Here is a 26,977-nt window from a genome sequence, read left to right as displayed (position 1 = left end):
CATCCAAATAAGCTTCGATAATGTGCTTGATATTGTGAAAAGCATATGACATGGCCCGCTAAAAAGTAGCTCCAACATTTTTTAGTCCAAAAGGCATCTTTTTGTACGCAAATGTACCCCAGGGACAAATAAAAATTGTCTTGTGTTGATCTTCCAGATGGATATTAATTTGATTATAACCATAAAATTTGTCCATAAACGAAAAAATCTCATTACTCGCACATTCATCAATAATATAATCAATAAAGGGCATGGGGTAATTTTCCTTAGGACAAGCCTTATTTAGGTCCCTAAATTCATTGCATACACGGATCATTCCTTGCTTCTTGTCGATGGAGATTGGATTAGAGACCCACTCAGTTAAAGGAACAGGGTATATGATACCTGCCTCAAGCAACTTCTCAACTTCAACTTTGATAGTTGCTTCTTTTCTAGGATATACCGATCGAAGTTTCTAATGAATAGGTTTTTCATTTTTGTACGTTTTGATCTCATGTTGGGCTATAGATGGATCTATTCCAGGCATTTCCTCATAAGACCAAGAGAACACATCATGAAACTCTTTAAAGAGATTGGTATAAGTTTGAATTTCTTCAAAGGAATAGTCAGCTCTAATGAAGACATTTTCAATAATGTTGGGATTCCTAGAGATGTTCACTGGAACAGTTTGTGAGATAATAGACATGTTACCTTCGACAAAAAACTGTGCTGGGGCCAAACAGTTTAAAATTGCATGAACATCACTAGCAGAAGGATAGGACAAACTTGATTCTACTTCCCGCAAATGAGGGAGAAAATACGAACAATGATGAAAATCATTCCATGGTCTTTCAACACTTGTCATTGCTTCTAGAATTTCTTCTTCAGATGGCAAGATAGTATCTAAGAAATCCTGAGCAGAAGTCGAATCTAGAGTCCAGGCCGAAGCCACATCCCCATCCAGCTCCTCTGGTGAAAAAGGAGTAGGATCGGAGTCTGCAGTGTTAACAATAGACTGATAAGCAATTTCTGTTGCAGACATAGGACATGCCATTCCACCTACCTTCCCCTCATCTAATGTGGTGGTAGATGAGGGTAAGGGCCAAGGATCTGAAAAATAATGAGTTCTAAAGAACTCTCTTCGAGAAGGTGCCTTGGAGGATGAAATAGCATTAATTCTAGTTATAGGAGCAGGAAAATCAAAGGTACCCATTAAGGAAGAGTACATTCTGACTCCTAAATTCTCTATAGGCTACTTGGGATTATCCACTAACAGAACAATAGATTCAAAAGATGTATGGGAATCACCCGGAGAATAATCCATCTGATCAGCTTTTACAATTCTCCCTTCATGAGGAAAACAAAGGATGTGAAATAAGGATGATACAATAACATCGATCTCATAAATCCAATTCTAGCCTAAAAGGAAGTTGTAATCTAGATTCGCATTAACTATCTCTACTTCAATATTTACCACCTTTTCCCCAACACAGATGGGAAAGGCTAGAATAATCCTGTGCAACCTATGTGAATGACCATCAAATGTTGTCAATAGAGTAGGTGAAGGAATAGCTTGAGGCAATCCAATAGCCTTCCAACATGATATGGACATTACACATGTGGGAGATCCCTCATCGACTACAGTTCAAAAGATATTGGTCTTTCGACATGTAGACTTTATATGCAAATCCATATGATGTGGGAGTATCTTCTTGATGTTTGAAATATCGAATGTAAGCACAAGATATTTTTTTGGATCAACTACTTTGATCACAGTGAGTAATGCACTCTTTTGTGCAGGTCACGACTGGAATATCTCTAACGTCGACATAGCACAAGGACTCTGAGCCAAATCTTCTACAATCAATTAGTTCGGGGCTGCCTTAGCATTAGGGTTAATGGTCGAGCATTTCGTGGAGCCTTTCAGCATCCGAGGTATAGACTCAATAGCGAGCCTCTAGATGTGGAGTGGCTCTGAAACATCAGGAGCAGAGTTAGCCTTGGATGATTCTCATTCACCATAATCACGTGATCATGTGGAAACTTTAATATGTGAACTCATCATGTAAACATTTGATGATATTTCTCATTCCTGGTTGCCCCCAGGGGGGTACCAATACTAGAGTTCGCACTAGCAAGTAACTGTTGCCCTTGGGGAAAAGGGTTATTTAGCATAGCTTAGGAGCTAGAAGACCCCTATTGAACTAATAAGCATTGAGAATCTTGGATCTTAGGAAAAAGATGAGTCAATTGATCTCCATTACACAACTTGAATGGAAATTTTACTTTTTTCTTAGCCTCTTGTTTACCCCCTCCAGCATCATTGTCGGGTTTGTTTGCATACCCTTCCATCCTAGTTCTTTTTCCTACCTCGCCCTTTCTTCTTCCCATCAGGTTGTTGGTATCCTTTGGGGTTAGAAGTTTGGACGACATTTATAGATGTAGGTTGAGAAGGCATAGGCATTGAGGGCGATGCCTGCATAGAAGAAGCAGTTTGTAAAGACAACTACTGCAATTGATTTAGCAGGTTAGCCGTGTTAGCATTAATCGATTTGACTAGCCCGTTAGCATGGGGACCTGGCTTCGGCTTACCTGTATCAACCTTGTACCTAGGAGCATCAAGCAGAATTTTTTGAAGAACCCGAAATTGAGAATATATAAGTTATAATTGTTGGGCTCTAAAAATAGCATGTTCTTTGGCGAACACACCAGAGAGCGATACATCCTTAGAGATCTTAGGTTGTAAAGATTTAAGAAACCATTAAATAAGGAATTCTTATGGAATATCGGCTTTAATGAGCCTCTTCCTTCTCCTCAATTCCTAGATGTGATCCAAAAAGTGGGCTGCCTGGTCTTGGTGAAAATTAGCCAATAGCTTAGTTCCAGCATCATAACGGACAGGCAATTGAAAATGGTTCAAAAATATTGTAGACAAATCACCAAAAGAAGCGAAAGTGCCCCATGGGAGTTCAATGTACCACTTAGCCACATTTCCAGTTAGGGTACATTGGAATAATCTCAACCTAATTGAATCATCTATCAGGGAGTTTGACGAACACCATAAGTGGAAAGTGGTTACATGGTCACCCACATCTTCACCAGTCTTCCCCTCGAATTTGGGTATATCAGACGGAAGCTTGGTTGGAACCAGAGGTCAGGCCAGGTTATATCTAACCGGATCATTAGTCAATTTAGAAAGATCCTGCATGTTTAACGTTGCTAGAAAAGGTAATCACGGAGGACCCTAAGGATTCCACCCGGTTTGTGCAGAATTCCCAATGTTCTGAAAAGAATACCCTAGATCTGTGAAGGAACCAGGTTTCCTGAAGAAATTTGTAGAGCCACCTGAACCATAAGGAGTTCCTTGTGGTCCAGAAAAAACTAGAGTTTGACCAACTTCTACCGAAAAATTTTCATATCCAGTGAAATTTCCCCCTAGAGAGGTGTTAAAAGGAGCATAGAGCCCTTGGTAAGGGTTCCATGCATGAGCATAGGGATAAAATATCTGGAATGAACTGATAGAAGAATATGACATATTCCCCTGTTGGATGAAATAGAATTGATTCCCGGCTCCAAGTCGACTAAGCGCAGGGTTTGTCCATCCTTGGAAAGGATTATAATTTTGCTTCGTAGAGGGAAAAGGTATTGATCCTAAAGATGGGTTGGAATGTGGTATATGACCACTCCCAAAAGAGAAACCCTGAAAAGAAGTTGACCCACTTGCCATGGAAGTAATAGACGTAGAGGCAGCTGATGGAAAACTTAATGGAACCAAAGGAGTTGAGTTGGTTGGCATTCCAAAAGGGAAATAACCAGTGCAAGAGGCAAAAGCTTGGGTGCCCCCACTCGAAGATGGAATGGAGTTAGAGCCAAATATAACAATGCTAGGAGTAATGGAAGGTATGGAAATATTTCCTCCTCCTTGTACTAATACAGGAATTTTCATGCTAGTAGCACTCATGGTGGACGCCATGCTCCCAACAGTGGTCATTGAAGGAAAAGATCAAAATAAACCTGGGCTCAAAGGCTTGTTGATCGGACTCCCGACGTATAATAAAGTGTTTGCGTGATTGGGAGGAAGAGGAGAATTAGGATTCAAAAGAGACTCAGGAAGTTGTTTGACCTCAATAACATCTTCTGACTGGAAGAGGACTCTAGAAAGGACTAGAGTATTCCTCTCCAACTCTCTACTTGTACCAGGTCTATCCTGCAAATCAATAACTCCAACCGGAGGATCAATCTCTATTGTGTCTACTGCCAATGACTGAAAATCACTGGCAAAATTGCTTCTATGCCTTCGATGAGAAGGCTCAGCACTCGTAGGTGAAAGCCCACGAATCCTCCTAGACCAATGAACTGGTTGATCAGCCACTTTTAATATTTTTAAGAAAAATAATTAAAGACTTAAAAAATTTGTAAAGCTAGGCCAACTAGGAGCAAAGAGCACTCTTTATAAAATCCCTAAAGATACAGTCAATCAAACTACTTCCAAGTATTTCCGCTCTATGTGATGAGGATTGGACACTAAAATATAGGAAAGCGAAAATCAGGGGCCTTCCGAAAATAGTCTGGGTTAATGACACCCCAGGACTACTAGCGAAGGTATTAGAAATAGTTACGCTGACCTCCAAACAACAGCCTTTTGTGGTGCAATCACCCAAGCTTTGCAACGGTACCCTCCAGAAGTATTGATGAGTGTGATGCAACGTCTACCTCAGGTGCCACGGGATTCCCCTCCATAGCCACCTATGTGATCCCTAGGAAAGGAAACTATGGGCACCAGTTCGTATCAAAATCCAAGCGGAACAATCGTGAGGCGGGATCTAACAAGAAGGAGAGGGGGTATCTATCTTCCTTGTCTTCACTCTCCCTCGTGCTTGACTCCCAGTCACGGAGATTTCTCGGTCTTTCTAATGACACTGGATTTCACTCATTATTCAACTTCTATGTTTGATAATTTGAGCGGCCTTGGAGATTTAACTCTCCACTCACCTATTCCAAGGCCCTAAAGAACTTAAACTTGTTGGTGTTTGTTAATAACAAATTAAAAAGTTCTATTTCTTTTTATTAAATCGCTTAATTTTAGAGGGTTGTTCTCTAAGTCAAGGGTATAAGAGTGAAACTGATTATGTTTTAGATGCAAAAGAAACCAATAGAAACTTAACTATATGCATGTAGTTATTTTCTTTCGATGAAGAGGGATTTCTACTTGGTTCTATGAAAAACTTATATAAGAAAAATACTTTTCTTTTCTTTTCTTTTCAGAAACACTCCACACACACTCAAAATCTAAAAAAGACTAAGAATTCTTATGATGAAAACTAACCTAATGCAAATTTAAATGACGATGCAAGATCCTATGAATACTCATACTATAAGCAAATGTGCTTCTTTATAAAATCAATAAGCCAACTTGACAATAAAGAGGGCAAAAATATAATAACAAATTTCCCTCAAAACTAAGCAAAACAAATTGAAAAAGTTCACAATCACTCAAAATCAAAATAAATAAAACCAAAAAACCAAAATCTTGGAAAGAAAAAGAAAGGCAAAAGCTATGTTTTTGTCTTTTTCTTTAAAAAAAACCAAAAAAAATTCGAGGTCACAAAAAGAACTACTAAATTCCAAATATCAAGAAACAAGCACAAAGAGTCCTTATACCTTGCCAGTTATAAAACTCATTAATAAATGAAACTTGAAACAAGATGGACTACAAACTTGTACAAAATGATCTGAACAGTAGTAAAAGACTTCAACAAACTGACAAAATGTCAAGAAGAAACTCTCAAGATTGCCAAAGAGACACTCAGAAAACATGAAAAACAACAAGGTCAACCGAAAGGGAAAGCAAAGCAAAGCAATTTGAAATATGGGTTATAAACGAAATCAAAACCAATTTCTTGTTCTGGAAAACCAGAACATCCAAGAACTTTAGACAGAAGCCTTGAACACAAGAACCAAACCAGAACCTTACTCAAAAAGCAATCCTAGGCCAACTAGGCTTTTCACTGAGAAGGATATTCGAAATCGAAAACTTGTAATAGAATACTTGTAAGAGAATAGAGTTCTATAGACATTGGATGACTAGACAATAGAAAAACTCACCAGGAAACAGACCTAATTGGGCAAAAGGTTTTGAAAAAACAATTCAAAATTATGTATGCCTGATTGTGTAAAAATACAAAGACGTGCACACGTGTTTCAAACACAGGAAACTCAAGTATACATGAGTCTATTTGGGGAAACTTGCATGTGTACGCAATTGTATCCCAAGAAAAACACGTATAAGAGGCTCAATTAAGGAAAAAACAATTCAGGCCTGATCTAGAAGATTAGACTTGATGCTTGGGAAGCTAATAATTCAATGACACTATAAAAGCAAGCAATCAAGAAAACAAACCCTGATCAAGAACGAACAACCCAAACTAGGAAAAACAAGAATGTTTTCCCCAATGGAGTTGCTAATTTTGTTGTGGGTGGGCACACCCTAAGGTCTTGGGTTGAAAACCCAAATAGAGCAGAGGGCATACAGTAGCAAGAAATGTGAAGACAAACAATTTAAATGCTTAAACTATTGAATTGGGAAGAAGTGGCCTTACCCGGAGGTCCTACGTTTGGGGTTGATCCCGCAGGATTCAAACCCTCTTCTTCTTTCAATGCCTTTAAAACCTATAAATTATCCAAGCAAAGCATATACAACAGCAGTAACAGAAATCATGTTCATGATATGCATGCTAGATCATATAAGAAAATGAACAATTGCGCATTAATATAAGATTTATAAACAAATCACAACATGGATCAATGCATAAACATGATAAATATTAGGAACATAACAACATTTCTTTATTGATGTAAGCTAAATGAAAGGTGGAAAACTACAACTTGAGTCTTCCTCTAGCTCCAAGCTGAACTGTCATCTAGATTCGTCATGTCCTAGCCTCAACAATCTTCCTCCATCAATACACACATGGATGTCATAAGAGGGATAAAGGACATCTCAAAAGAGGAAACAAAGGTTTCCTATAACTTGGGGAGTGTAGGAGGCACAGGGATTTATTCAGACTCGATCAGGGATAGATCAACTATAATATCAATATCTCATTTCTTCTCCATTTAGGCCTTCCCATGGAGGTTTATTTTATACTTCTCCAAATTAGTTTTTTCAGTTGGGAAACAGTTGGGCCACGGGCTGTAGTAAGTGAGTAACAGGTAAAACCTATAAACTCCACCCGAATTTAAGGAGATTTAATATTTTTAAGTGTTTTAACATATATACGTGGGTTGGGTATATACTGACCCACGTGTACACGCTTTTAACACAAGGAAAAGTAGCGTATAGGAAATAAAACATTGTTTTTAGAATTTGTACCAAGTCTAGAAAGGAAGGGTTGCCCTAGGCCATAACCAGAGCATCAGATCTACCAAGAGTGGTAAATGGTGCTACAACATTCGGAACTTAAAGCAACTCATTTTCCATTGAAGATGGTGGTTCCGACTGGTTATGGGTCCAGTATGTTGTCATCTAAGACTAACCTAAAACTAATCTAACCTAAATTAAGACTTAATATATCCACATCATAATATGTTACATTTCCTTTATGTCGATATTTAAAGATGTAAGTTAAAGAAGTAAATCGACACAAAGGTTTGATCGATTTAAAAAGGTTGATCAAACCGTAATTAATTGATTTGTTTTTCTTTTTAGGAGAAGACTTGATGCAGACTAAGATGTAGATGCAGAACTAATCTAAAACATGAAAAACTTATCTCAAACTAGGATGGGATAGCCCTCTCCTAATCCAAGAGCAAGTTAACTAAAACAAGGGGAAAGAAATGATATAATTCATCATATGATTTTGTATTATTTAAAGGAAGTAGTTCCCATTAACTAATACAAGTGAAAGAAAAATAAGCCTGCAAATGAATATTAAATAGTTATCAGTCACCATAGGAATACTTCAAGAAATTAAGATTTATTTTGATCTCATTGTCCCCTAAAAAGATATCTTTAAAAAAGTTTCAACAACAAAATGTCAATGACACAACAATAGTGCATAATATCAAAGAAACATAATATTGTTCAAAATAAAAATCAGAAACAAAAATGAAACTTTAAAAATGAGACAATAATCTTGCATTCTGGTAATATTACACAATAATAAGAATTAATTAAAACCATGTCAAAATTTTATTACCACGGTTCCGAGAGTAGCTCTCACCCTTAATGAAAGTGCTTGCAATAGTGCAAAGTTCTTTTATAACAGAGCCATAACTTCTCTACAGTCTCTACAATAAAACTCTTTGTTCTCTACAATAGTACGAAAGCACAAATAGAATTATTATAGAGCCCCTTGTGTCTGATCGTGACCTCTCTCAATCTTATTGAAGAGATAGGTATTTATACAGAGTTTCAAAGTAAACAAATCCCTTTGATTTCTCAAAAAACGAGAAATAAAAATTAAATGAATCTAGAGGTTTTTTACTTTGTTGAATCACAGGTTGAATTTGGAAATATTTGCAACAAAGTGTTGTTCTTTAGCCAAAGGGTTGATTTGTTTCTCACAGTGACGACCATTTTTAGTCTTTGTTACAACAATATTCCTATTTTAGAACTTCATTGTGTCACATGGCAGAGAGTCTTTGGAAATTAAAGATCGAGTTGATACTTCCTCCTTATCGACCTTGGGTCCATCCCTATTTCAACCAATCAGAGCTTATTAGTTCTATTATTAAACTTAGCCGAAAACTGAATCGAAATATAAACACAACAAACTTCCCACAAAATCATTGAAAATAGGATTTTTAATTATTATAATAGCGGCCTGATATGGAAGTGGCAAGTGGCAAGAACCGAGTGGTATCAGAGGTTGGAGTATCAGAGTTTTAACATGGCACACTTTGCAAAACTTATGATATGTGGAAATTTCCGATGACGAGTAGATGCAATATTATATTAAATCGTTGTGATAAAGTGTTGAAATGTGGAAACAAGAATATTCCAATTTTAATTTGTTCTTGAATTAAAATTGTGAATTAAAAGTTGAATTTAGTCTCACCAGCTACTTGAAAAATAATTAATTAATTCATCTTGAGTTAATTAGTTGGAGAAATTCAAGTTAGAAGTCTTTCTGAAGTCATGCAACAGTTATCCCTTAAATTAAGGAGATTATCCCTTAATTAATGACATAATATTGAGTTATATTTGAGTTGTAATTAGTTAGGTCAGTTTACTGAGTTAAGTCGAGTTACATTAGTTCCAAACTGATTGAGGAACTAATTGTCAGTTATCAATCAGTTGATGCATGCATGCACTCAACTAGTGTACTCCAGATAACTGAAGATTCTCTCATCATTAACCCATGCATGTCTATTCTAAGAAAGACTCAGTTGAGATGAAAGACAGGGCCAGTATTATCAGTTGCATGTGTTTTCCTATAAACAAAACTCATGCATGCAGAAGGAATTCATTCCTTGAGGATTGGGCAGTTTTACAGGGTGTGAGATCAGTGTTAGTGATCAGTGTTCCACTTGGAAACAGGAGGATCACCTAGGAGAAACTACGCAAGGAAATAGGAGCTTGGAGGGCAGAGGAGAAGGCTTATGAGAATTCTATTTTTCCTGTGAGGATTGTACTGAGAGCTGGCTAGCTGTGAGAGCTAAGGCTTGGTGTAATTTTGAGATATTTCCAACTTGTATGATAATACAGATAGTGGGATTTTTAGCTGAGGCTTTCCCCTGAGTATTCTTCTGTGTTTCATGTGCATTGATTCTTCTTCTGGTTATATGTTTTCAGCTTGATCTTACTCAAATCTTTTTAAGCTTCCGCAAATTGATTGTAGAAGTAGGTTAAAGTATTTTGCTTTGGTTATATTGCATCATCAGGTTAATCTACAGTCAGAATTTCTACATGGTATTGGAGCAAAGGTTATCAAAGATGTGAAAAGTATACTAAGAAGAGAATTCAAAGTTTGAAGTTCGGCGTTGCAAGTGCAAAATCGAATTCTTATCATACTTCAAGGTTGGCCAATGGCTTTCAATGGCTTGAGACTCGAGTATGATTTGGATGGTAGCTCGAATTACATAGCATGGAAAGATTGCATGGAGGCTGTATTAGAAGACAACGGCTTGAAGGAATTCATTGATCAAGAAATCCAAAAGCCAGCTTCAACTAATGCAAAAGAGTAGGCTAAGTGGAAGAAGTGTGTGGTGAAGGCGAGAGGGATCATCCTTGAGGGAGTTCGAGACCATATTGTCTTGAGTCTCCATGGGAAGAATACTCCATTTTCATTATGGAAGACATTGAAGGACCTCTACTAGAACAGTAGTGACTAGAGGAAATTTGCGCTCAAGGATAAGCTTCAAAGAATCAAGATGGAGAAGGGCGATACTATTTCCACATATCTAAACAATCTCACCACCTGCAGAGATGATCTTAGTAGTGTGGGAATAACTATTGTCGATGATGATATGGTGAGCCTCTCTCTCCTTGGCCTTCAAAAGAAATGGAATAGCTACCAGGACTCTATGAATGGAAGGGAGAAACCACCAGATTGGGAACGACTGTGGTTCTTGATCCAAAAATGATGATGAAGAAAATATGGCCTTAGCAAGTAAGGCAAGAAAAGGGAAGGGGAAGGCTTCCCATTCCAAATCGAATTCTTCTCATGGAGGGAAGAAGGTTGACAAGTCTAAAGTGAGATGCTTTAATTGTCACGAGATTGGACATTATGCAACTAATTGCCCATCAAAGAAGTCCCATAAGGGATCCTCGAAAGGATAAGAAGGTGAGGCTTTGGCCTCTCAGTTCAAAATGGACTTTACCCTCATCACATGCATGGTGTCATCGATGATGGGTTGTGTCTGGAATCTTAACAGTGGAGCCTCATTCCACATGATTGGTGATAAAAGTTTATTCAGTACCTTAGAGGAGAAAGACCTCAAGATGTGCATAGAGATGGGTGACGACGGAAGGTATAGTGTTTCAGGAGTGGGCACGGTTGCTTTTAAAAGGAAGCATGGATCTCCTTTCACCTTAACAGATGTGATGTATGTGCCTAGTCTGAAGAAGAACTTGGTATCGGTCGCGAGGTTGGAGGAAAAAGGCTACGATGTTGTCTTCAGTAAAGGAAAGGCATTCCTTAGCCACATAGCCACGGGTCAGACCAAGAGGATAGGGATTCGAGTGAAGAATCTCTATAAACTAGAGGTAGATGATTGTGCAACATTGAGTATGAAAGTAGAATTGGTGCAAAGCCAAGACATTGGTGAGTTGTGGCATAAGCAGTTGGGCCATTTGCATCATGGGGCCTTGAAGATAATGCAATAGATATCTACAGGACTTCCCAAAGGTGAACTTGAGCAAGTTGACACATGCAAAGGTTGTACCTTGGGAAATCACACCAAGTCTTCCTTTCATGATCGAGACAGTCGAGCAAAGGCTATCTTAGAGTGAGTTCATAATAATGTGTGTGGACCATTCTCGACAGCATCCATAGCAAAGAAAAGGTATTATGTGATTTTCATTGATGATTATTCTCGTAAATGTTGGATTTATTTCATGCAGAAGAAGTACCAAACCTTCACAAAGTTTTTTGAGTTCAAAGCTTTGGTTGAGAAAGAGTCAGGGAAGAAGATCAAGGCCTTAAGAAGTGACAACGGTGGAGAATATGTCTCTCAAGAGTTTAATGACTTCTATGCATCGAAAGGAATTAAACGAGAGTTGTTGTCACCTCATAACCTGCCACAGAATGGGGTGGCCGAGAAGAAGAATAGAACAATTGTAGGGGAAACATGGGTGATGTTGCATGACCAAGGCCTACCACTTCACTTGTGGGCTGAGGCATGCAACACAGCAGTCTATTTGTAGAATAGAAGCCTGCATTGCATACTTGGGATGAAGACACTAGAAGAAGCTTTCTCCGGTAAGAGACCAGATGTGGGTCACTTCAAGGTCTTTGGCTCATCGGTATATTTCCATGTGACAAAGGATGCACGAAAGAAGCTTGAGTCGACAACAGAGTTGGGGATACTTCTGGGGTACATTGATACACCCCATATCTATGGGGTGTATCTGCCTACCAGTCGAAGGACAATGGTTCCCAGAGATCTCAAGTTTGATGAGCAGAAGGCCATGTGAGTTTCCCTTGAGAGGGAGCTACAACTACAAGCTATGGAGGAACTATTGGTTCCTAAGGAGGAGGAGTCTCAGAATGATATGGAGGAGTCATATGCAGAGGTTCCAGGAGTGGAGACATCCACTCAAGCAAAGTCTTCCAGAGATGGACAGATGTGCATAAGAGAAGATGACAGATTGTTGACGGATGTGAGAGAGAATGTGGGAGAACCATATTCTCAGTGTAGACAGAGGAGGTCACCTGAGAGGTACACTAGATAAATGGCCCTTGTTGGGGAATGTGTTGAGCACGAACCATCTTCCTTTGAGGAAGTAGTGCAGCAGCCGATTTGGGTTAATGTTGTGGTGGAGGAGTATGACTCCATAGTTCGTAACAGTGTTTGGGATGTGGTTCTGAGACCGAAGAACAAGTCAGTTGTGAGTTCCTGTTGGATTTACAAGGTAAAGAAAGCTGCTGATGGTAGTGTGGAGAAGCATAAGGCAAGATTTGTTGCTTGTGGTTTTTCACAGGTCGAGGGGATTGACTATGATGAGACTTTTTCTCCTGTCACAAGGTACTCATCTATCAGATCAATGTTGGCACTATCAGCACAGATGGGTTGGAGGATCCATCAGATGGATGTAAAGACGACATTCCTCAATGGCAAGATTGAGGAAGAGGTGTACATAGAGCAGCCAGAAGGTTTTGAGACCTTCGATCATGAGTCACATGTGTGCTGACTCAAGAGAGCTTTGTAGGGGTTGAAGCAAGCACCTCATGCTTGGTACACCAGGATAGACAACTACTTCACCGGGTTGGGCTTCATAAAGAGTGAAGCGGATGCGAACCTATACCACATCATGGTGAAAGGTAAGACGTTGATCATTTTACTTTATGCTGATGATCTCATATTGACAGGTGATGATCAGTTGATCATGTCTTGTAAGGAGGACCTTGCAAGAGAATTCGAGATGAAAGACATGGGTCTCATGCATTACTTCCTTGGCATGGAAGTGTGGCAAAAGGATGGGGAGTTGTTTGTGTCTTCGGATAAGTATGCTAATGAGATACTCAAGAGATTCCACATGGAGAAGTGCAAGCCCATGCAGACTCCTCTAACAGGTAACTGGAGGAAGGAGGATGCTACTTCAGGAGAAGTAGTAGAGGCTAATGTGTACAGGCAGCTTGTGGGTTCACTGATGTACTTAGTGAACACATGACCAGATTTGTGCTATGCCGTGAACCAACTGAGTCAAGCGATGGTTTAGCCTAACAAGATGTTTTGTAAGGCGGCAAAGCATGTATTGAGATACCTCAGAGGCACATCTCAATATGGATTATGGTACAGACAGGCAGAGGGAGTAGAGCTATAGGGCTTCACTGATGCAGATTGGGTAGGGAGTCCATCAGATCGGAAGAGCACATCAGGAGGGATTTTCAACCTTGGGTCAGCTACAGTTTCTTGGTACAGCAGGAAACAGAGGTCAGTTGCACTCAGCTCGACAGAGGCTGAATACATGGCTGCAAGTCAGGCAGCATGTGAGGCCATCTAGATGCGGAAAATCCTAGTTGGTTTGTTTGATCAGAGGATGGATCCAACTGTGATTTATTGTGATAATCAGAGTTGTATCAAACTCTTTGAGAATCCAATATTTCATGATAGGTCCAAGCACATCGATATCTAGTACCATCATCTCAGAGACTGTGTAGTGAGGAGGATCATGTTGCTGCAGTATATTTTGACAGAGGAGAAAGATGCTGACATTTTGACAAAGGCATTGTCAAAGTGTAAATTCGAGTTCCATAGAGATAGGATCGGGGTCGCAGATAATCCCTTGCTTGTTGAGAGTGAGTGTTGAAATGTGGCAACAAGAATATTCCAATTTGAATTTGTCCTTGAATTAAAATTTGAATTTAGTCTCACCAGCTTCTTGAAAAATAATTAATTAATTCATCTTGAGTTAATTAGTTGGAGAAATTCAAGTTAGAAGTCTTTCTGAAGTCATGCAACAGTTATCCCTTAAATTATGGAGATTATCCCTTAATTAAGGAGATAAGATTGAGTTATATTTGAGTTGTAATTAGTTAGTTCAATTTACTGAGTTAAGTCTAGTTAAATTAGTTCCAAACTGTTTGAGGAACTAATTGTGAGTTATGAGTCAGTTGATGCATGCATGAACTCTACTAGTGTACTCCAGATAACTAAAGATTCTCTCATCATTAACTCATGCATGTCTATTCTGAGAAAGACCCAGTTGAGATTAAAGACATGGACAGTGTGCTATTAGTTGCATGTGTTTTCCTATAAACAAAACTCATGCATGCAGAAGGAATTCATTCCTTGAGGATTGCGCAGTTTTAGAGGGTGTGAGATCAGTGTGAGTGATCAATGTTCCACTTGCTAATAGGAGGATCACCTAGGAGAAGCTGTGCAAGGAAATAGGAGCTTGGAGGGTAGAGGAGAAGGCTTATGAGAAGTCTATTTTGCTTGTGAGCATCCAGAGGATTGTACTGAGAGCTGGCTAGCTGTGATAGCTAAGGCTTGGTGTAATTATGAGATATTTCCAACTTGTATGATAATACAAATAGTGGGGTTTTTAGCTGAGGCTTTCCCCTGAGTATTCTAATGTGTTTCATGTGCATTGATTCTTCTTCTGGTTATATGTGTTCAGCTTGATCTTGCTCAAATATTTTTAAGCTTTCGTGAATTGATTGTAGAAGTAGGTTGAAGTATTTTTCTTTGGTTATATTGCATTATAAGGTTAATCTACAGTCATAATTTCTACATAAAGCACATAAGATGCACAACCAAATCATCAATCAGAAGATTAATTCATATCATCGATTTTAGATATGCGTCATTTCAAAAGTTCCGATATGAGAGAGGATGCGCTTTTATAATTAATCCAAAACTTAAATGAAATCAGGTCTAACATATCGGAGGTCGGAGGTTAGGTTATATCACATATCAAAGATCAGAGGTTATATAATATCAAAACTATTAAGAGGTGACATATAACAAAAACTCTAATATAGGTTCTTTGATATAAGGGAGCGAAGGAGGGTTGCGTGGTATGTGGGTCCTCCATAATATTTCAGTCACTTTATAATATATATCACCAAAACCTACATTCATTTCTTTTTTTATTAAATCCATTTGTCATAGGGTTCAAAATTTATATTTAAATGTTTATTAAAAAGGGCTAAGCCATTGTATTATGAATCGGGGTTTTGACACTGAGGAATTCTAAAAGGGTTCCTTTAATGTCAAAGCTCCAATATCTACGATATATTATAACTAAATGTTTAATGATTAAGGCTTAAAGATTATGCACACATCTTGGTCTTGGGGGCTATCGTATTCATTAATCTAATTGATTAAGGTGTTTAAAACAAAAAACTTATTTGCAAATTTTATTAACAAACAAACTTAATCAAACTTAGGCAAACTATAAAAATAAAGCAAGTGTAAATAAAAAGGAAAATTAGACTTGAAGAAGTAATCACACTCAAAGCCTACATAGAATGTAGAAAAAGGGTCTTCGTGTCTATTATGATAGAATAAAATGGGGTGTTGTGTTTTCGCTAAACCAATGGCGACACACCAGGGAGAAGCAGTTATCTATGTTGTAAAGATACAAAACCTAGTTTAAAAATGAAGGAATTATAATTAGATAATTTTAAATGCTCAAATTTAGATATCCTAACCATTTTTCCCTATTATATGTTGTCAAATAAATAGATATACCATTATCAATGATGAACTTGTAAAAATTTACCCCAAGAATTCAATGTTTCAGTAAATTTATATGTACAACAGTGAACTTAGTTGGACATAATTTTTCAAGTAAACAATCTAATCAAGAAAACATAGTATTAATTTAACATCCATACCATAGACATGGCCAATGCTTCCAACAGGCATCTATAGCCTCGATAGGGATGTATTTTAACCCTTTTAGGTGCCAGTGTCCCATCTATTAGGAATAAATGCATAGTTACAAAAGATCATCTTAAACTTATTTGAATGCCAACTAAAGATCTTTGTCATAGCTTGATAACCAGCTAACGACAATACCATTCATGATATCTAACATGGTGAACAAGTCGTCTCGTGATGAAACCTCTTGTCTGTCAGCCTGGGGTCAAAAACCATTACCTTGGCTTTGTGTCCAATAATCATAATGTCATAACGCTAGAACTTATGATCATGGTAGTTCGGCTCGTGATGAGACCTCCTATCCTTCAATTGATCATTTTTTTTATGTTTAACTATGGTTATTATTAATCTCATATAGATTACTTAATGGACGGAGTGGCGTATTGCTCCTTAAAAGCAAGGGATGGCGTAAAAAGCTTTAATGTTATGCTCTTAACCTGCAAAAAGATACCCAAATACAGAATATGCGAAGAAAGATACCCAGAACATAGAATAGTGAGAGACAACAGCAAATATTTTATTATTCAGAAAGCAATGTTCACTGGCCTCTTCGAGGGGGCAACCTCCAATAGAGCAGAGCTCGATACAAAATAAGACATGATGCTCCTCACAGGGAGTCTCTATCCTTTATATATGACTCATACATGCAATACCACGGATCAATACCATGGGTTTTATTAATACCATCTATCTAATACTACGGCCCATTTGCAACTAAATGTGGTCCCGTCTTTAATTGCAGGTTAACCACTTACAATTATTAATATGGGCTTTATTGACTCTTGACTATGACTCGATCCCATTACATAAATAAGGGGGTTAGGGTGGGACCCTAACATGCCCTCCCCCTTAAGACTAGCCTTGTCCTCAAGGTTAAAGCTGCGGAAACTGCTGAAGAATAGTGGCTGGTTCCCAAGTTGCATCTTCCGGAGAGGTGTCTTTCCACTTGACAAGGACTTCCCTAATCATGTGGCCCCGCAGGTGCCTGTCTCGTGTGTCTAGGACCTGTTCAGGTTGGAGCCAGATTGACCCTTCTTCGTCCAATTCAGGTAGACTGGTTTGAATTCTACAATTGTTCGCAATCACTTTCTTGAGGCATGAGACACGGAAAACTGGATGGATTTTTGCAGTAGGTGGCAAAGCCAACTTGTAAGCCACTTCTCCAATGCGCTGAAGTACTTGATATGGTCCGTAGAATTTTGGGGATAGTTTCTAACAACCCTTGTCTTTGAGTGATGTTTGCTTATATGGTTGCAGCCTCAAAAAGACTTGATCCCCTTCTTGAAATTGGCGCTCTGAGCAATGTTGGTCTACATGTTGCTTCATGCGGTTTTGAGCTTGATGAAGATTCTCTCTAAGATGGGCGAGCATGGTTGCGCGGTGTTGTAGGAGTTGATCCACTGCTTGTACTTTTGAGCACCCCTTGATATAAGAAGTAGGGGAAGGAGGGAGTTGACCATATACTGCTTCATAGGGAGTCATTTTGGTGGTGGCATGATAGTTGGTGTTATACCACCATTCAGCCAGAGGTAACCACTGTACCCAAAGATGTTGCTTTTCTGAAGTGAAACACCTAAGGTAGGTTTCCAGACATTTGTTGACCGCTTCAGTTTGACCATCCGTTTGCGGATGATAGGAAGTACTGAGTTTTAGTTGAGTGCCTTGTATCCTAAAGAGTTCCTGCCAAAAATTACTGGTGAAGATCGGGTCGCGATCGGACACAATAGAAGTGGGCATGCCATGCAATTTGAAGATCTGATCCATGAAAGATTGAGCGACCAAAGTTGGTGTAAACGGGTGGGGTAGGGCGCAGAAATGAGCATACTTCGAAAGTCGGTCCACAACCACCATGATGATTGACTTGTTTCCTGACTTTGGAAGACCTGTAATGAAATCCATAGAAACCTCCGTCCAAATTGATGTCGGGATGGGCAACGGTTGTAATGTGCCTGGTGTGTTGATGGTCTCCCCTTTGTGGTGTTGACAGACATCGCATTCTGCTACGAAAGTAAGGATGTCCTTTTTCATGCCTGTCCAAACAAAATGATCTTCTGGTGCAAGCATACATCTTCTGAAAGCCTGAATGTCCTGCAATGGGGGATGAGTGCAATTCTGCCAAAATGCGACTTTTGAGGGTGGATGTTGGTGCTATTACGACTCTGTCCCTATAGCGAAGAATCTCATCCTGCCACGAGCAGCCCTTGGTGGAATTTGGATCTACCTGCAATTGAGAAATGAGTTGGGAGAGCCTGGGATGTGAAAACCATTCCTTGCGAGCCTCTTCAATCCATTCTGGAATGGGGAGGGAAATTGCTAGCAGAGTACTTTCCTCCTCAAATTGGCGAGATAATGCATCTACTACACTATTGTCTTTCCCTTTTTTGTAAATGATCTCATAATCATATCCCAACATTTTTGCTAGCCATTTATTTTGTTGTGGGGAGGATAGGCGTTTCTCCAAAAAATATTTAAGACTGTGATGATCTGTGCGGATTTGGAAACGTCGCCCCAATAAGTAAGGTCGCCAGGTCTCTACTGCATGTAAGATGGCCATCATTTCCTTCTCGTAGGTAGATTGGCCCAGATTCTTCCCACTTAGTTGTTGGCTTGTGAATGCCAAAGGTCGCCCTTCCTGCATTAAGACCACCCCAATACCTGTACCCGAAGCATCACATTCAATGACAAAAGATTTGGTGAATTCAGGTAGTGCTAAGACTGGAGTGGAACACATGGCATTTTTGAGAGCTGTAAATGCCTATTGTGCTTCCTCATTCCAGAAGAATGAATTTTTCTTCAGGAGTTGAGTGAGGGGCTTCGCTATGCGACCATAGTTGCGGACAAATTTACGATAATAGCCTGTGAGACCCAAAAATCCTCTCAAGCTCTTCAAGGTCTTAGGTTGAGGCCAATCCTGCATTGCCTGGATCTTTTTGGGGTCCACCTTGACACCTTCATGCCCCACAATGTGGCCCAAATACTCAACTTCTTCCATGCCAAACGAACACTTGGAAATCTTGACAAATAATTTATGTTTGCGGAGCAGTTGCAAGAGTAAATCTACATGCTGAAGATGTGTTGCCCAAGTGCAACTATAGATGAGGATGTCATCGAAGAAGACAAGGACAAATTTCCTGAGATATGGTTTGAGAATGTGGTTCATAAGGCTCTGAAAAGTAGAGGGGGCATTACAAAGACCAAATGGCATGACCAGGAACTCATAATCACCTTCATGAGTTCTGAAAGAAGTCTTTGGAATGTTGACTTCCTTCATGTGAATTTGGTGGTAGCCCGAGCGAAGATCCAGCTTAGTGAAGAATTGAGCCCCATTGAGTTCATCCAGCAAATCGTCAACCACCGGAATGGGAAATTTATCTTTGACTGTCAACTTATTGAGGGCCCTAAAGTCTGGACACATCCGCCACTCCCCATATTTCTTGAGCACCATGACCACCGATGATGAATAAGGACTAATGCTGAGACGAATGACACCTGCTTCCAAAAGTTCCTTGATTATTTTTTCTATTTCATTCTTTTGGGTGAACGGATATCTGTATGGGCGCACATTTGGGGGTTGGGCCCCTGGAACCAAGGTGATGCTATGATCATGTTCCCCTCTCGAGGGTGGAAGCTCATGAGGCTTGTCAAAGACCGGTAGATGGTTATTTAAAATCTATTGCATCTCAGGATGCATCGGCAAAGACTTGGTTTCGACTGCCTGGATGGCATTAAATTGAGCTATAACTCCATGATGGCCCTTTTTTAGCAATTTTTCCATCCTATGCGAGCTGATGATAGAGGGAGCTCCCGCCTGGAGTCCACAGAGGGTATGTGTGGAGTTGTTCTGCTTAAAACTCATATATAACTCCTGGAAATCCATTGTGATTGGCCCAAGAGTGCGGAGCCATTCAGCGCCGAGGACAATGTCTCATCCTCCCATGTGTATGGCAAACATGTGGGTTTTCAACTGATAATCCCCCATTTGAAGTTTGACATTTTTAGAGCGGCCTTCACATTTCATTGTGCCCCCATCCACAATTTGGACTTGGATGTTAGAAACTGCTCGTACAAAACAATGCACTGCTTCCGCGACTTTTTGATGGTTGAAATTATGTGTACTTCCACTATCAATCAAGACTACTACTGGGCGATGTTTAAAAAAACCTCTGATTTTGAGAGTTTGAGGTGAAGAAATCCCGGCCAAAGCATGCAGCGAAATAACTGGTTTGTTAGAGACATTGTCCTTTTGGTTGTCCTCTTCTAGTGCCTCATGTTCCTCAAGTGGTGGATCTTCCTCTGATGAGCTGTAGTCATTGGCATCAATTTGAAAAAATTTGGGCTCCTTGCATTTATGACCTGGGGGGTATTTTTCATCACAGTAGTAACATAATCCTTGCTTTCTTCTTTCGGCCATTTCTGCAAGTGACACCTTTTGGACTTTAAGTGTTTGAGTCATGTTGGGAGCCTGTGGGGGCGGCCTTTAGCGGAGAAAGTTGGGTGACTATACTGGGCTGCTAATGCACGTTCCACGTTACAAGCTACCTTGCAAGCCTCCGTCCATGTGGGAGGGTGGTGCAGTAGGACTTGGGCTTTTATGGCTTCTTTAAGACCACTGATAAAACATTATGTGTAAAACACATCTGAGAGACCCCAAGTGCGGAAGGCTAAGGCTTCAAAGGCTGTAATATATTCATCCACTGTGCCAGTCTGTCGGAGCTTAGTAAGACGACCCAAAAAAGAAGATTCCTGGTCAAAGCAGTCTGTACGAGCTTTTTTGAATTTGATCCAAGCCCGAAAAGGTCCATTGCAACGTTGATGCCATTCCCACCATTGCCACCTTTCATTGTCCAAGTATATGCTCCCCACCATAAGCTGAGTCTCATCATCTAAGATGTTATTCAGATTGAAATACTGCTCCATTTGTGCTATCCATGTTGCCGAGTGAGAACCGTCAAATTTATGCATATCCAACTTGGGAGGTCGTTGACGGGATTTTTGGTGGGTGCGCTAGACGTGAGGAGAGTGGCTAGACTCACCCTCACTGTGTCCATTGCCATTATACTCCTCCTCGTGGGCTTCCTCCTTGCCCTTTGGGATTATGCTCGGGATCATGTTATTTAGTCGGTCAAGCTGAATTCGGAGGGATTGCAAGGATTCTTCAAGTTTGTCCATCCTTTCATTGGCCATAGCTTGAGATCTAGTTTCTACCATGCACCGCCCTGATGTTCTTGAAAATTGGGACCGCCAAAAAAAAAAATTCACTAAGAATTGAATGGTACCACCGTGCTCAGCTCGTCGTCCCACCTCATTGGTTCCCCTAGCTCTAGAACCTGCAGGAAAGAGCTCTAGTCAAATTGCCTTTCAAGATCTATCAGTGTGTTTTCAACATCCACAACGGTATTTTCCATATCAATCAATGTGTTTTCAACCAACTCAGATTGGTTGGCAAACTGTTCAATGTCAGGTCTTGGGTGGTGGATGTATGGTCCCAACTTGACCCTAAGTCTAAGTTTATTTATAACCCCATGAGGGTCATACTGCCACATGAAGCTATTGCTGAATTTCATATGTTGTAGTATTTTGTCAACCTATGGTCCAACATCTCTGTTATTGCAAATGAATGGGCCCAATTGGTTTTTCATCTTAAACTAGGTATTCTTCCTAGCAGATAGGAAGTGGGCATCATCAGAATTGATGATTTGTTTGAAGTACTCAAGTGCAAATATCCTCATAGGGAGGTATTTGGGCAACTTATAGGGCGCTAATTGGCATCCATAAACCCTGATTTCAATGTGGTTTTGGTACAAGTACCAGTCTCCCACCTTGCTGTTCTTAGCCAATTGTAACACCCTTTTGATCTCTTGGCTGATCCTAGGTTGAGTGTTATCGGTCAGCATGTTCATGACTGGGTAATAAGTCTATGAAGTCTTTGTAGGTAAATGTTGTGGAAAATTTCTGGACCAAGGGTGTGTAGTAGACCATTGATATCTCCTTTCCCTTGGTGTCCAACTTCTAGATACTTACAGGAAGCTTATCTGTTTGGTAATACAAACACATATAAAACAACATTGAAGAGTATTTGAAAAATCTTTTAGTGGGTAGTCTGGTGAATTGTTCATGCATTCTATATGCAATGAACTGAGCATAATTTTATATGATAGCAGGAGGCTTGCCTAGAGTAAAAATGGACAGGAAGGCTAGGATGACCTCATCCACATGCTCATCTGATGTGTATCCTAGGATGCATGAGAGCATGGTGATTATATGTCTACCAGTCTCTGAAAAAATGGTGGTAGCATAGGGTGTAGTATCTGTAGGGGTATGGTGGTCTTCAATGATGAAAGTCTAGAAGATTTTCCTGATCTTCACCTAGTCTAATGTAATGTATAGGTCAAAAAGGTTTCTAATAGATAAAGGGGTCTGATTAGGGCTATGTGGATTTGTAGCATTTGGTTGATTGACTCTAGTGTAACGGTGAATAACAACTCTTGGTTTGGGGCAAAAATAGCCCTTTGGCTAGGGACATAACAGGCATGATAAAAATGTACAATATCTAGGAATGGGTGAACTTTTTGGAATGTGTACTTGGGTAAATTGGATTCCCAAAGGTGGATGTCGTCTGCATGGTTCAAAAATTGGTCCTTACTCCAATAGTGGAGTTACATAAGGTGGGTTGGAGTTGCAGTGTCTCTTATTTGGAAATCCCTCTCTGTTAGGGCCAAATGGTCAATGTCCAGGTGAGGGGTTGACACGGGTCTGATGTCCAGAGAGGTCTAGGCAACCATTTTTTAGGGGGAAAGTTGTGAATTAGGCTTGTATAGGTTGTAGAAGTGAAACTTTGAAACTCTGGTGGAGTAAAAGGGTAATTTATAGTTTGCACAATAGGGGTTTGGTTATTTGGGTGGAAATACTCTCAAATTCAGGGAAAATTAATTAAATTCAATTAATTAATGTTTGAATTGACTATACGTTTTCAAATTTTAGAGGGTAATTCTGGTTTGTTCTCAAAATACCTAGAAATTGGTGGTTCAGGCTGCAAACTGGTTTCAAAGGTGACTGTAGAGGGTACAGTTTCTTTAGTTGTGCACTGGATGGCTGAATTTTGCATCTGAAGCGTGTTTGGAAGGCAATCGGCAGTCAAATTTGGTTGCAGAGACTCATGGTGGCACAGGAAGGCTTAGGCAACTTTCATAGTGCAAATGAGCGAAAAGAGTCAAAATGGGCGTCTTCGGCCTTTTACCCAGCAACGGTTAAAATTTGGTGCGGAATTTCATAAATGAATAGTGAGTGGTTTTGGCTTTTGGCGGGGAGGCAATTTCAAGGGCCATTGCACCGCTTTTGGCAATCGGGAGGTATTTCCACGAGAGCACGCGATTTTTCCTAGTTTTTCCACGTAGCAAAATGGGACCCGAGCAAAACTGCGAATTTCACGTGCTCTTAAGCTGGTAAAGATCGGAAAAGGAATCAGCGCGATATGGATGTGCACCGTCAGATCTGGGGGTGAAAGATCTAACAGTTGTTACGTGGTAAAACAGCACGGAGGGAATAGGGGTGGAGATTTGTGGGGCTAAGGGAATTAATTACAATTAATTGTAATTAATTAATGAATAAACTGGGGTTTAAAATACAATGAGCAGGATTAATAAAATGGGACCAAGGTTGAATGTGGCGGGGTTTTCTTAACCGCACCAAGGGTGGTGGGTTAAAATGGTTTATGTCGGGGAGTTAATTAAATAATGTTGGGGGGGGAATAGAACTTAGGATAAAGGGTTTTTATGGGTTTTTAGGGAAATTAATGAGGGGGAAGAGGATTTTTTCAATGGGGAGTGGGTTTCACACTAGGGAAAAGGCGTTTAGGGTAAGGGATGACCTTTAGAGGGTAATTTTCTAGGGAAATGTGTGAAACCAAGGGGTAAGGGTCAAAATGAAGGGAAAATAGTATATTCATAAGAAATGATGGGATAATGAGGAAATTAGTAAGTATGTAGTGGGGGATGAAATGAAATGATGGGAAGTTAATTAAATCATCTTGTGAACATCCGTTCACTTTCATAACTGCTCCTGCACACTACAACATATGATTAAGCATGATAAATGTGCTTATGCTTTAACAACCTTGTCCTTCTGCAACCTTTCTTGTACCTACCCTTTACTTACCCTAACATTTTTTCTTCACTTTATTGGGTGCATTTAAGCTAGCAAACCCTTTCTTTCCTTTTCTTTTGACAAGTAAACTATCTACTTCTAACCTTATAACTTCCAATTGCTCAGATTAAGCTTATGAGCACATTTTTATTTCTCTACCTAACTACTGATATGCCAAGATTAAACAGTTTGGCTAGATCTTTATTCTCTATCTATAAACATGAAATTTAAAGCATGAATTAGTCAAGATTAATTTATTTGACTATCATGGGCTGTGGCATTTATGACAAGTTGCACACAACCATTATTTTGCACATAAAAGTAAAGCAGTGGCACTTGAATTTTCACACTTTCATGATCTATTTTTGTTTGGGGTTCATAATTTTTTACTTTTTTATCTTTTCTTATTCTTTTTTCCCTTTGATATTTCTTTTAGGACATACCCTCTTTACATTTTTAAATTTTTAATATGGAAAACATTTTGTAGAAAGCAAAGGTATGTACAATATTACAAGACTAACCATAGCCAATTCAAAATTATGAATCCTATTATTATAGGACCCTAACAATGGCTCCACATGGGGATGGAATTTTCTGGTGAAATGTCAAGAACTTTTAAGATTAGTGGCCTCTGAAAATGTGGCTGAAGTTACCATGCAAATTGTCCTTCTGTGATTCTTCTTTATTCATACTTATGATGGTAAAACCTTCAAAGCTCAGGGTCTTCTCTCCGGGCTTCAACTTCAAAAGATTACCATCCAATCCAATCTAAACTCTGCAATGTTATATACAATGAGTAAATTGAAGTGAACTATTGTTAATTTGTGGAAAAATAATGCTTCAGCATTCTACCATTGACATGTCCTCTTGGTAAATCTGATCCATCTATCTCCCTCAAGAAAAAGGCATTGTTACCTCTATAACCATAAATAACATAAGGGCCTTGCCACAAAAAATCAAATTTTCCATGTTTTCCCTTACCTTCTCTTCTTTAATCCCACTTAATAACTTTATCACCTATGTAAAAATCATCATCTTTAGTCTTTTTATCAAATATCCTTTTGATTTTGTCCTGGATTACTTGTGATTTTACATATACTTCTTCTCTGGTCTGTTGCAAGTGTATGGTCTGATTTATCCTTCTCTGGATATCATTTGGTTCTACCTGCAACTCTTGGATGATCTTCATCACTGGCACTCCCAAAGAGGATGAAAAACAACATCCATCCCATATACTAACTGATAGGGAGATGTACCAATGGACTTTTTGGTAGTTAGTCTGTCTGCCCATAAGGCATTGACTAACTTTTTGTTCCATGTCTTTTTGTTTTCTTCCAGTAATTTCTTAATTATATTGACCAGGATTTTGTTAGAGGATTCTGCAAGTCCATTACCTTGAGGGTAATAGGCAGTGGAGTGGGCAAGGGTGATGTGTTTTTACATAAATCTACCATTTTCTTGGACTTAAAAACAGCTGCATTATCAGTAATGAGCTTTTGGGGGCATCCAAATCTTGGCAGGATATTGTTTTCTAGGAAGGAGATAATGATAGAATTTGTAGCTTGTCTAAAAGGGATGGCTTCTATCCATTTGGTAAAATAATCAGTGGCTGTCAAAATCCACTTATGCTGGGCTGGGGAGGCAAGGTGTATTTCTCCAATGAAGTCTAACTCCCATTGTTGAAATGGCATTTCTGTGGAGATGGGTTTGAGAGGTAACAATAAAAGCTTTCTTTTTCCCTCAAATATCTGGCACTTATGACACCAGGTCACATGTTTCTTAACATCGGTGGGCCAGTGAAAACCAGCCCGTAGAATTTTGTCAGCAGTAGTCTTCCAATACAAGTGTCCTCCACAATCTCTTGCATTAAATTCTTGCATAATTTTATGAGCTTCATCTTTAAGTAAACAAATCAAAATAATACCACGATTATCTTTCCAAAACAAAGCATTATCTATGATACAATATCTTAACGACGTCATTTTCAAAAATCTAGCTTTAGTTCTTGTTAAACCAGGAGGAGCTTGTAAGTTCAGTAATAAAAATATGATATCTGCATACCAAGGTGAATCTGTAAAAGGTTCACTGATCTGTGGAGTCGCCATCTCTTCCTGATCATCAAGGGCACCAATGAAATTTATATCTAGGGCCTGACAGTTCAATTCAGCCGTAAGTTTGGCTAAGCCTTGGCCTTTGATAAGTTTAGTGGGCTTTATTTCTATGTCATATTCCAAAATAGTGGCAATCCATTAACCTCTCTTTCCTTCAGGCCCATTTTGTGTCAAAATGTCCTTAACTATTGAATTTGGAACATAAGCAATGATGTGAGAATAAAAAATCTACACTCTGAAGTCTTAATAGCCTTTACTAAAGCTAATGCTTGTTTTTCCATAATGTTGTATTTGAGTGTAGCATCTCTTAAGGATTTGCTGAAAAGTGCAATTGGTTGTTAATATCCTTGGTCATTTTTTTGCAACAAGATTGTTACAATAGTGTGTTCTAAAGCAAAAGAAAATTATAAAATCTTTCTAGAAATCAAGACTTATAAGGACTGGAGTTTTGGTTAGGGCTTCCTTGATGGCTTCAAAGGACTATTTGGCCTCCACTGTCCATTTAAGTGCAGAGCCCTTTCTTAACATGTTATTTAGTTCTCTAATCAATTCTGCTAAATTTGAAATGAATCTCCTAAGAAAATTAATTTTGCCTAAAAATGACTGCAGTTCTTTGATGTTTCTAGGATGGGTGATGATCAAGATTTCCTCTTTGGATATTATATGTCCCAATATTTTTCCTTCTTCTA

The sequence above is a fragment of the Pinus tabuliformis genome, chromosome 1_2 (genome assembly GCF_031772625.1).
Source record: "Pinus tabuliformis cultivar Carrire ecotype Pingquan chromosome 1_2, CPIR1, whole genome shotgun sequence".
NCBI lineage: Eukaryota > Viridiplantae > Streptophyta > Pinopsida > Pinales > Pinaceae > Pinus > Pinus tabuliformis.
Note: the sequence above shows the minus strand (reverse complement) of the source record.